Source organism: Psittacula echo, assembly GCF_963264785.1.
Source record: "Psittacula echo genome assembly, chromosome: 5".
Taxonomy (NCBI): domain Eukaryota; kingdom Metazoa; phylum Chordata; class Aves; order Psittaciformes; family Psittacidae; genus Psittacula; species Psittacula echo.
The window spans coordinates 89,629,627-89,638,275 of NC_137739.1; positions in this window are offsets into that span (position 1 = coordinate 89,629,627).

Consider the following 8,649-nt stretch of genomic DNA (forward strand, 5'->3'; position numbering starts at 1 on the left):
GGGAAAAAAGAATAAGCCTGGGAATTCCCACATTGAGGTTGCCCAGGTAGGAAATGGCTGTTCTCTTGCCTCTGTCAGATTGGCTTCAGGCTCAGGAACTGGAGAAAACCAGAAGGAAAACCCCTCATATTTGTTCTTTTCCCCCCTTGCTCTGGCAGATGCTTTGGCCAAACTCTTCTTCCTCAGTGGCTCCATGCCGAAACCCCGGTGCAGCACCGCTCCCAGCTCCATCCCAATGGCTGGCTCCCTGCAGGAGGATAAACGAGGCAGTGACAGCTTCTCCAAAACACCAGTCCTCAAAGTTCCTGATTGCTCACAAGGCGCCTGCCTCTACCCACACCCCGCAGCAGCCCCTCGGATGAGCTCGTGCTTCCAGTCCCCCCCGATGCAACTACATCTCCCACCAGGCTTCACCCAGCCCCATCCCAAACCCCTCCATCCCTCCCCAGGGCTGCCTGGAGCACCCAGGAAGACTCAGCTCTTGTTGCCCAGAAATGGGCATCTTCTAAAGCTGTTGCAATACCTCAAGCTCTTCTCTTTGCCCCCCAAGGCCACGAGGGGTGGTCTCTCCTCTACAAGGAGATGCTCCATTGCCTCCTTGCTGTCCTGGGGCCAGCCTTCTCGCAGATCTCCTGGTTCTTGGAGCTGAGCAGTGATTGAGTCACATCTCCCCTCTCTCGGTGGATCCCCGTTTAACTGATTCTGGAGGTGGTTTGGTTTTCTCTTCCTGAACTCTTGGAAGTCTGAGCTCCTTTCAGCCAAGCCCCAGTAGGTCTCTGTTCTCTGCAGCTCAGCCACTGGCGCATCATTAACCCAGTGAGGGATCAAGCACTTACTCTGTGTAGTTTCAGCGTGAAGCCTTTTTGTCTGTGAATGGTACAAACTACACGAAAACCCAGAGGCAATAACTGTATTTCTTCCTACAAATTCCATAGAATGAATCCCAGCCTGGTTTGGGTTGGAAGGGACCTTAAAGCTCCTCCAGCTCCAACCCCTGCCACGGGCAGGGACCCCTTCCACTGGAGCAGCTTGCTCCAAGCCCCTGTGTCCAACCTGGCCTTGAACACTGCCAGGGATGGGGCAGCCACAGCTTCTCTGGGCACCCTGTGCCAGCGCCTCAGCACCCTCACAGGGAAGAGCTTCTGCCTTGTCTCCAACCTGAACTTCCCCTGTTTCAGTTTGAACCTGTTACCCCTTGTCCTATCACTGCAGTCCCTGATGAAGAGTCCATCCCCAGCATCCTTGTAGCCCCCTTCAGACACTGGAAGCTGCTCTGAGGTCTCCACACAGCTTCTCTTCTCCAGTGTTCTCAGCCTGTCAAATGGGACCAACTGGCTTCTTTAGGGGTGATCTCCAGCCCTTTTACCACCTGAGTCTCCTCTCAGAAACTGGGGACTGTAAAGAGAAGCAAAGAGCTGGTGTTTCTGTGTGACTCTTCCCTCTTTACCTGTACTAGATGGGTAGAAATGACTCCAAGAAGCAAGTGGCCAAGGAGCGAGCGTCCTGTGTGACAATGCTGGTGGAGCAGAGGCAGAACCTGAGGCTGTGACCTCCCTGGGTCAGGGGTAAGATGTGCAAGGCCACAGAGATTCACTTCTGGCAGAGGAAAATGACACATTCAAGCTTAAAGGACAAGGGAAGAGCCCTTGTCATCTGATGGATCCCCAGTTGAGAAATCACCATTGCCATGATGGACCCTTTCCTGGACCTCTCCATTCTGTGGGTTCCTCAGGGCTCTCCATGGCCCTCTCGCTATGCCCAAAGGGATTCTGTCCCACATTCATTGTGTGAGGTCCTGCCAAAGCAATGGGTGCCTCCCAAAAAAGCAGGAGGAGGGACCACTGCTGACGCTGCTGTGACTGGATAGGGGAACACCAGCAAGTTGCTGGGACCAGGCTGCTACTACTTAAGGTCAAGCAGATGCATCCTGGCCTACCCAGCATGCACAGAACATGGTTCCTCTTCAGGAGGAAGCCTTTCCTCCTTATTGCTGCAGAAGTTGCTCATCTTGGCTATTCCAAGAGGCTCCGGGAGTGATCCTGAAGCTCTGTGCTCATCTGAGTGATGGTTTGTGTGAGGGCAAAGCAGGGTCAGCTCATGTCTGTGATGAGGCTCTTGTGGAAGCTCTTCACTTCTATTGTGGGACCATCCTGCAGCAGTTCCCGTCTCTGTAATAACTTAATGGAGCTGGGATGGGTTTATTTTCATTTCCCTGCAATCAGTGCAATGGAAGCAGAAGTGGTTGGGTCCCTCCGCACCCCTCCTGTCTCTGCCCTCTTTCTGACTGCTTCTCTTTCAAGCTGAACCTTGTCTCCAAGGGTTTATAGCTTTATGACCATTGAAATTCTCCATGGGCTTCTGCTGAAGGTACTTTAACGCACCTTCAGGGCTTGGCTGGGGCTTTGAGCTGCAGCCCAAGCTGAAGCAATGGGGGAGCAGGGGAATTGGTTTTGCACATGAGTGGCTCCTCACCAGCACCAGCCCCAAGGGACCCTGTTAGGACAACTCCATCACTCAGCAGCGTGTGCCCCCTGCTTCAGCTGACCCCGCGCTTTGCTTTTCCTTCACCCAGGGGAGCATCACCGCCCCGCTCTGTGTCTCTGATCCACTGCTGTAATGGGCATCCATTGCTTGGCCAAACACTGGCTTGGAACCAGACTTCTTGGGAAGGAGAGGGGGGGTGAATGTGTGAATAGCACCCAGCTCCTTCCTCTGCTCCCATGATTCTTAAGCCCCATGTTATTTATTATCTCTGGCTGTGGCCAGGAGCCCTCTGTGGAGCCATTGTCTGTATTTCCCTTCTGCTGCTGCTCTTTTTCACTCTTCTGTGTAGAAGAACAGCGTTGTTCTTGGCTCTTCTTTCCAAGTAGTTCAGTTTGTGACTGGAGACCCCTGGCCAAGGTGACCGGGGAGAAGAGCTGCCTTTCTGCCAGGAAAAGGCGTTGTTACTGGAGGCCTGGGCTGTAGGAGCTGTGGTTTTAGCCAAAAGAAGTGAAAATAAGGCTGGTTTCCTCCTGGGCACGTTGCAAACCTCTTTGGCTTGAATCAAGAGCTGAGATGGGCACAGTCTGTATGCTCCATCTATGTAACTGCTGATAGAGGAAAGAGAAAGCTGGTTTGCAAGGAACTCAGAAAGGGCTGCATGGGTCATGATATTCTTAATAAATGAAGGAACAGCAATGAAATAACACTTCCCAAGTGTTTTCCAGCCAGGAACAAACCCATTGCATGGTTCCCATTGAGCAGAGAAGGATCTCTTGGTGGTGGTTTGGCAACTGCCATCACATCTGTCACCAGTGCCATTGAGCCAGAGCGAACAGCACAAGGAGAGGAGCTGAAAGGAGTGAAAAATGACCAGGTTAATTCAGTTTCCTGCTCCTGATGGGAGGACAAACAGGAGAAACCCCAGCGATCCTTCAGGTACATTTAGAGCTAACGGAATAACCTCTGTTTATTCTGGACAAAGGATTTCATCGTCTGCAGCGGTGGGAGAAACGGGACTCAAATGATGGTAATAAAACCTCGCATGGATGGGAGCTCTTTCAAATGATGATCTTTCTAAAGCACTGTATTAAATAACATTGTCTTCCTCTTAGGGCTTTTGGAGACATCCAAACAGGCCGAGGTTGACAGCCTGGGCTCTGCCTCTTGTTAGAGCCCTCTGTGGCTTTGCCTCTGATATTGTCCCTTTGGAGATCTCTGGTCAGAAGAATCCCATTGGAAGAATCCTTCTGCATCAGGGAGGTCTCCAACTCTAACAGCCCAAGGCAGAGAAGGATGGGGAAGGCGTCTGGGAGGCTGTGCAGGGCACGTGGCTGCTCTGCCATGCCGGACACTAACACATCCCTGCCCAAGCTGATGCTGGGGGCTACGCTAGAAGGAAAGGTTGAGGTTTGGGAGGTTGGTCCATGGAGATGCCCTCAAGCAGCTCGGTCTGGGGAGCAGCAGCATCCTGGGCACCTGAGGGTGAGGAAGAAGCCATCAAATCAGCAGGGTGGGCACGGAGGTCAAAACCAGACTGGCTTGAAACAGGCAAGCTCAATCACGTACCTGAACTATTGAAAATCACTAATTCTAATCAATTTAAGGAGGATCATGTGAGCAACAAGAAGGCAATCCACCTAAAAGCAGTGTTACCAGTCTCCAAGTCAGTGACAGCTCAACGCAGGTGATTTTGAAGGCTCTTAGGCCATGTTCTGGCACACGTAGGGGCTACAGGGCACCAAATCTCATTAGAGAAGAGGATCATGAGGCCTTTAAATACCCAGCTGTAACAGAAATCAGCTGTAGCTGAGACACCTGCAACTCAGAATTGATTGGGCATTGGCAATGTGCAAAGACCCCAACCAAGGAGGTCTCCATCAGTTGTACCAAGTGAAGCGATGAATTGCTGAAGCAGGATGTGCACCGCAGAGAGCTGCCCACAAAGCTCATGGTAATCAAACAAACACCTTCAGCTGCCTCAGTTTTGCCTAATTTAGTCCCTCTTTAGCTCCTGGCAACAGGCTCTTTGCAGGTTTGTTGCTGGGAGCCAGAGCAGCACCAGGCTGGCAAGAGCCGGGGGTTATCAACTGTGCTCAACTGAGAAGAGTCTGCAAGGAAGGAATGAGCTTAGGCACAATATCCAGCACAAGGCTTTGTACCAAAGGATGGTTCAACAAAATGATCCCTTTTCTACCCCCTGTTCCTGGTAGCAGAAGCTCACAGCAGCTTCTTGAGGGAAGCTCTGCAGCAGCAGCCGTCAAACCTGTTTTCCTCACTCATTTATCCAATTTACTTCCATTAAGGAGATAAATGATGTTGTTCTCTCTGGACCCAGTTTCTTTGAATCGGAGGCTGTGCCTGCGGGGGCTGTGGAGCGGTTCTGAGTTGGTTCTCAGAAGATGCTCAGCTCCAGCTCCCAGCACTAACCCGTGTTTCCCCATCTCCTGCACGTCAGCTGGGGAGAGGAGCAAAACATCTCAGCAGGGCTCTGCGGGGGGATTTGTCCTCCTGGAGCTCAGTAACCACAGACCCCAGTCCAGGCTGCGTGCACGGGAGGGGAAACCTCCTCACCTCTGTAGCTCAGCTCTCCGGGCCTGTGTTGTTTCAATGGGCCCGCAGGCATGTGCGTTGGTGCAGAGGATGGGATGGAGTAGGTGGCGGGAGCTGTGTTTCAAAGCCACCCGCCTCATTGCGTTAGTGCCTCTGAGCCAGAAGCAGGGGCGGAAAGGCCAAGAAGTGCTATTTAGGGCAATTGAAAGGGTTTTAATTAAGAGTGAAGTAATAGAGCTTGTGACGGGAGGAAATGAAGGGAGAATCGACAGAGGAGAGCCGTGATTTCCTCCAGTGCCAGCGGTTGAAGGAGGACTAATAGCCCAAGGCAAGTAGTGAAAATGGGTCCTCTTAGCTCCATTAACACTAAGTGGGAGAAAATGATGTTTCCTGCGAGGGAAGGGCTGGATCCTGCCCCTATTCCTTCCATTCTCTAGGCTCAGAGATGCAAACCCCATCTGCTGTCTGCTCATAGCTCATAGAAACACAATTGTTACAAACCTGGGAACCCTGCCCGTTCAGTGAATGTCTCTCACACAGCCTTGACTTGAGCAGAGGCTTCGTTGACTTTGAAACTCGAGGGATTTTTGTGTGTTGGGGAAGTCAAGAAGAAAAGGAAAGGAACCCACCCAGAGGGGCCTCTTCTTTCCATTGTGTTTGATCTTCCAGTGCCTAACGGCGCTCCAGGAAACCTGGAGAGGGGCTTGGGACAAGGGCCTGTAGGAACAGGCCAAGGGGAATGGCTTTAACCTGCCCGAGGGGAGACTGAGATGAGCTCTTAGGCAGAAGCTCTTCCCTGTGAGGGTGCTGAGGCGCTGGCCCAGGGTGCCCAGAGAAGCTGTGGCTGCCCCATCCCTGGCAGTGCTCAAGGCCAGGTTGGACACAGGGGCTTGTGTTGGACCTGGATGAGCTTTGAGGCCCCTTCAACCCAAACCAGGCTGGGAGTCTATGATAGGAGTTGACCTCCATTACCCTCTGGACTTGCTCCCTCACTCCATAGGAAATCCCGCTTCCTCGCAGGGTTTTGCAGGACTCTTCCCACCACATCCAGCCCGTGCCCCATCTGTTGCTGCTGCTCTTGTCCCTTCTGCTCTTTCTTTTGGTTTGTGTTCAAGGACAATACAATTGGCAGTGCTGGGGCCTGCGGCAGCCCCGTCCCGTCCCAGCTGCGTCCCTGTTTCCTTCCAGCGGGATAACAAGAGCAATAGGTAAACATGGGCTGAGGCTGGAGGGGATTCCGGGTCTGAGCTTTTACATTGCAAACACACTTCTGCCGTTTGTTTTCTCTGTGTCTTTAGCCAAAGGTCAGGAAGGTTTTGTTTTGGCTCCTGTTTGCTGCGGGGCTCAGCTGGAGGAGAGCCTGGCTCACAAAGCCCAGTGCAGCACTAAGTGCTGTGCAGCGGGGATGTTCTCCAGACCGCTTCATCCCATGGGGGGAAACGATCCGTACAAAGTCTGGAAAAGCTTCCTCCAGCCTCAGAACAGCAGCAGGAGCAGGGAAACGTCCGCCTGGTGCTGGAGCCTCCTTCGTGCCAGGGTGAGTTTGACTTGGAGGATCTGTTATGGCTTTGGGGTGCAGGTCCCACAGCCCCTGCACGGCCCAAAACTTGTTCCCAGCTTCTTCATTTGCTCATCTGGAAAGCAGGGAAACAGAACTCCCCGCTCCATGGGCACGATTGGGCTCTACGCAAGAGCTTGGCATTGGGAGAAGGGGGCAGCAGGCAGAGTTTGCTGCAAGGCCAGGCTGGGCACAGGGGAGAAGATCTTCCCCCAGCATTCCCATGGCACTGAATGAGGTGGAAAAGGGATTTCAGCTTGAGGGAAGCCTCCTCCCAGCTGCCCAGAGCAGCTCAGCCCAGTGCAGTGGGGTTTGGTGGGGAAAGGTGAGCCCTGTGCCACCCTGGGCACATTCCCTGCCATGGAAAACTGTTCCTACTGAGGCCAAGTCTCTTCTCCATTGTTTGAGCTGAACCTCAGCTGAAGGAAACCTCCTGGGGATGTGTGTGTGAGGCGAGGGTGCTTTGAGTTCCCTTTGGAGCAGGTTAAGGTGAGGATGCGCTTGTTTAGGTGGGAGCAGAGGTCCCTGATATCCATAGGTAACATAGAGGAGGTCCAGAGTGCTCCATCCTAGGGCTCCTCCAACCCTGCTGTTGGGAAGCAAAGAGGCAGGAAAAGCTGAACTGGAGAAGAGGAAGGGAAACCACCCTGGTCCCCTATGCAAGGGGACATCCCAGGGCACCCAAGCCCCCTGACCACCCACCAGTGCCCCACAGCACCTCAGTATGGAACCACTCGGGCAGTTCGAGCCCCATGTAAGCACCCAGCACACTGGGAGGGATACAACAAGGTGGGATCGATGCGCCCCAGCCTCTTTAGCCCGTGCTGCAGCAGCGATGTCTCTGGGTCATTCACAGTCATTTCCTTCCCCACGTTTTGCAGGATTTGCGTGAGTTTGAGCCTGATTTTCCCTCCTGCAGGAGGAGGCTTTCAAGCCCTTTGGCAAACCACAATAAACCACTCAGTGGAGGAACACAGGCACAGGAGCTCCACGTCTCTGTTTAAACAGGAGCTGGAAAACACCAAGTGAAGAGGCACAGGTGGGTTCCTGTTTGTGCTGCTTGCAGGCTATGGAATGCACCTGAATGTAGGAAACCTGATTGAGCTTTATTCTTGCTATGGACTCACAGGCAGAGGAGCTGCGGTGGCACCTCCCTGACAGCTTGGCACTGCAGAGCCTGGGGAGCGCAGGCCTGGCAGCTGATCCATGCATCCATCCCGGCTCTGGGCCGGCTTCCCCGAGGAAATGCTGCCCCCAGGTCTGAAACCGGAGCTGGAGGCAAGCGGTGGCTTTGCCTGGGACACGTGGCTCCAAAAGAGGAGAATCCTGTTCGGTTTGGAACACACTGATCTTAAACAGCGCCTTGCTGATTCCTGCCCAATTCACCCTCACGAGGGGCTTCAACAGCACAACTGCAGCTGGGTTGGGAACACAGGACAAGAGGAACCGGCCTCAAGCTGCACCAGGGCAGGTTTAGATGGAGCTGAGGAACAATTCCTGCCCCAGAGGGTGCTCAGGCATTGGAACAGGCTGCCCAGGGCAGGGCTGCAGGCACCGGCCCTGCAAGTGCTCACAACCCGTGGAGACGAGGCCTCAGTGCCATGGGTTAGGGGTGGCCTTGGCAGGGCTGGGGTAAGGGTTGGACTGGATGAGCTTGAAGCTCTTTCCCAGCCTGGTTGGTTCTTGGGTTCTCTGAGCCCTGCTTGATTAAAACAGACTGAGCAACTAAATCACTTTTGCCTGTCCTCTTTCCAAGCTAACTAAAGGTGGAAAGTACAATATCAAGAATGAGCAGGCAGTGAGCAGTGTGCAGGCAGTGAGAAGCAGGGTGCAGGCAGCAAGTAGCAGTGAGCAGGCAGTGTGCAGGCAGCAAGCAGCAGTGAGCAGGCAGTGTGCAGGCAGTGAGCGGCAATGAGCAGGCAGTGTGCAGGCAGCAAGCAGCAGTGTGCAGGCAGCGAGCAGGCAGCAAGAAGCAGGGTGCAGGCAGTGAGCAGCAGTGAGCAGCAGTGAGCAAGCAGCAGGCAGCAAGCAGCAGGGAGCAGCAGGGTGCGGGCAGT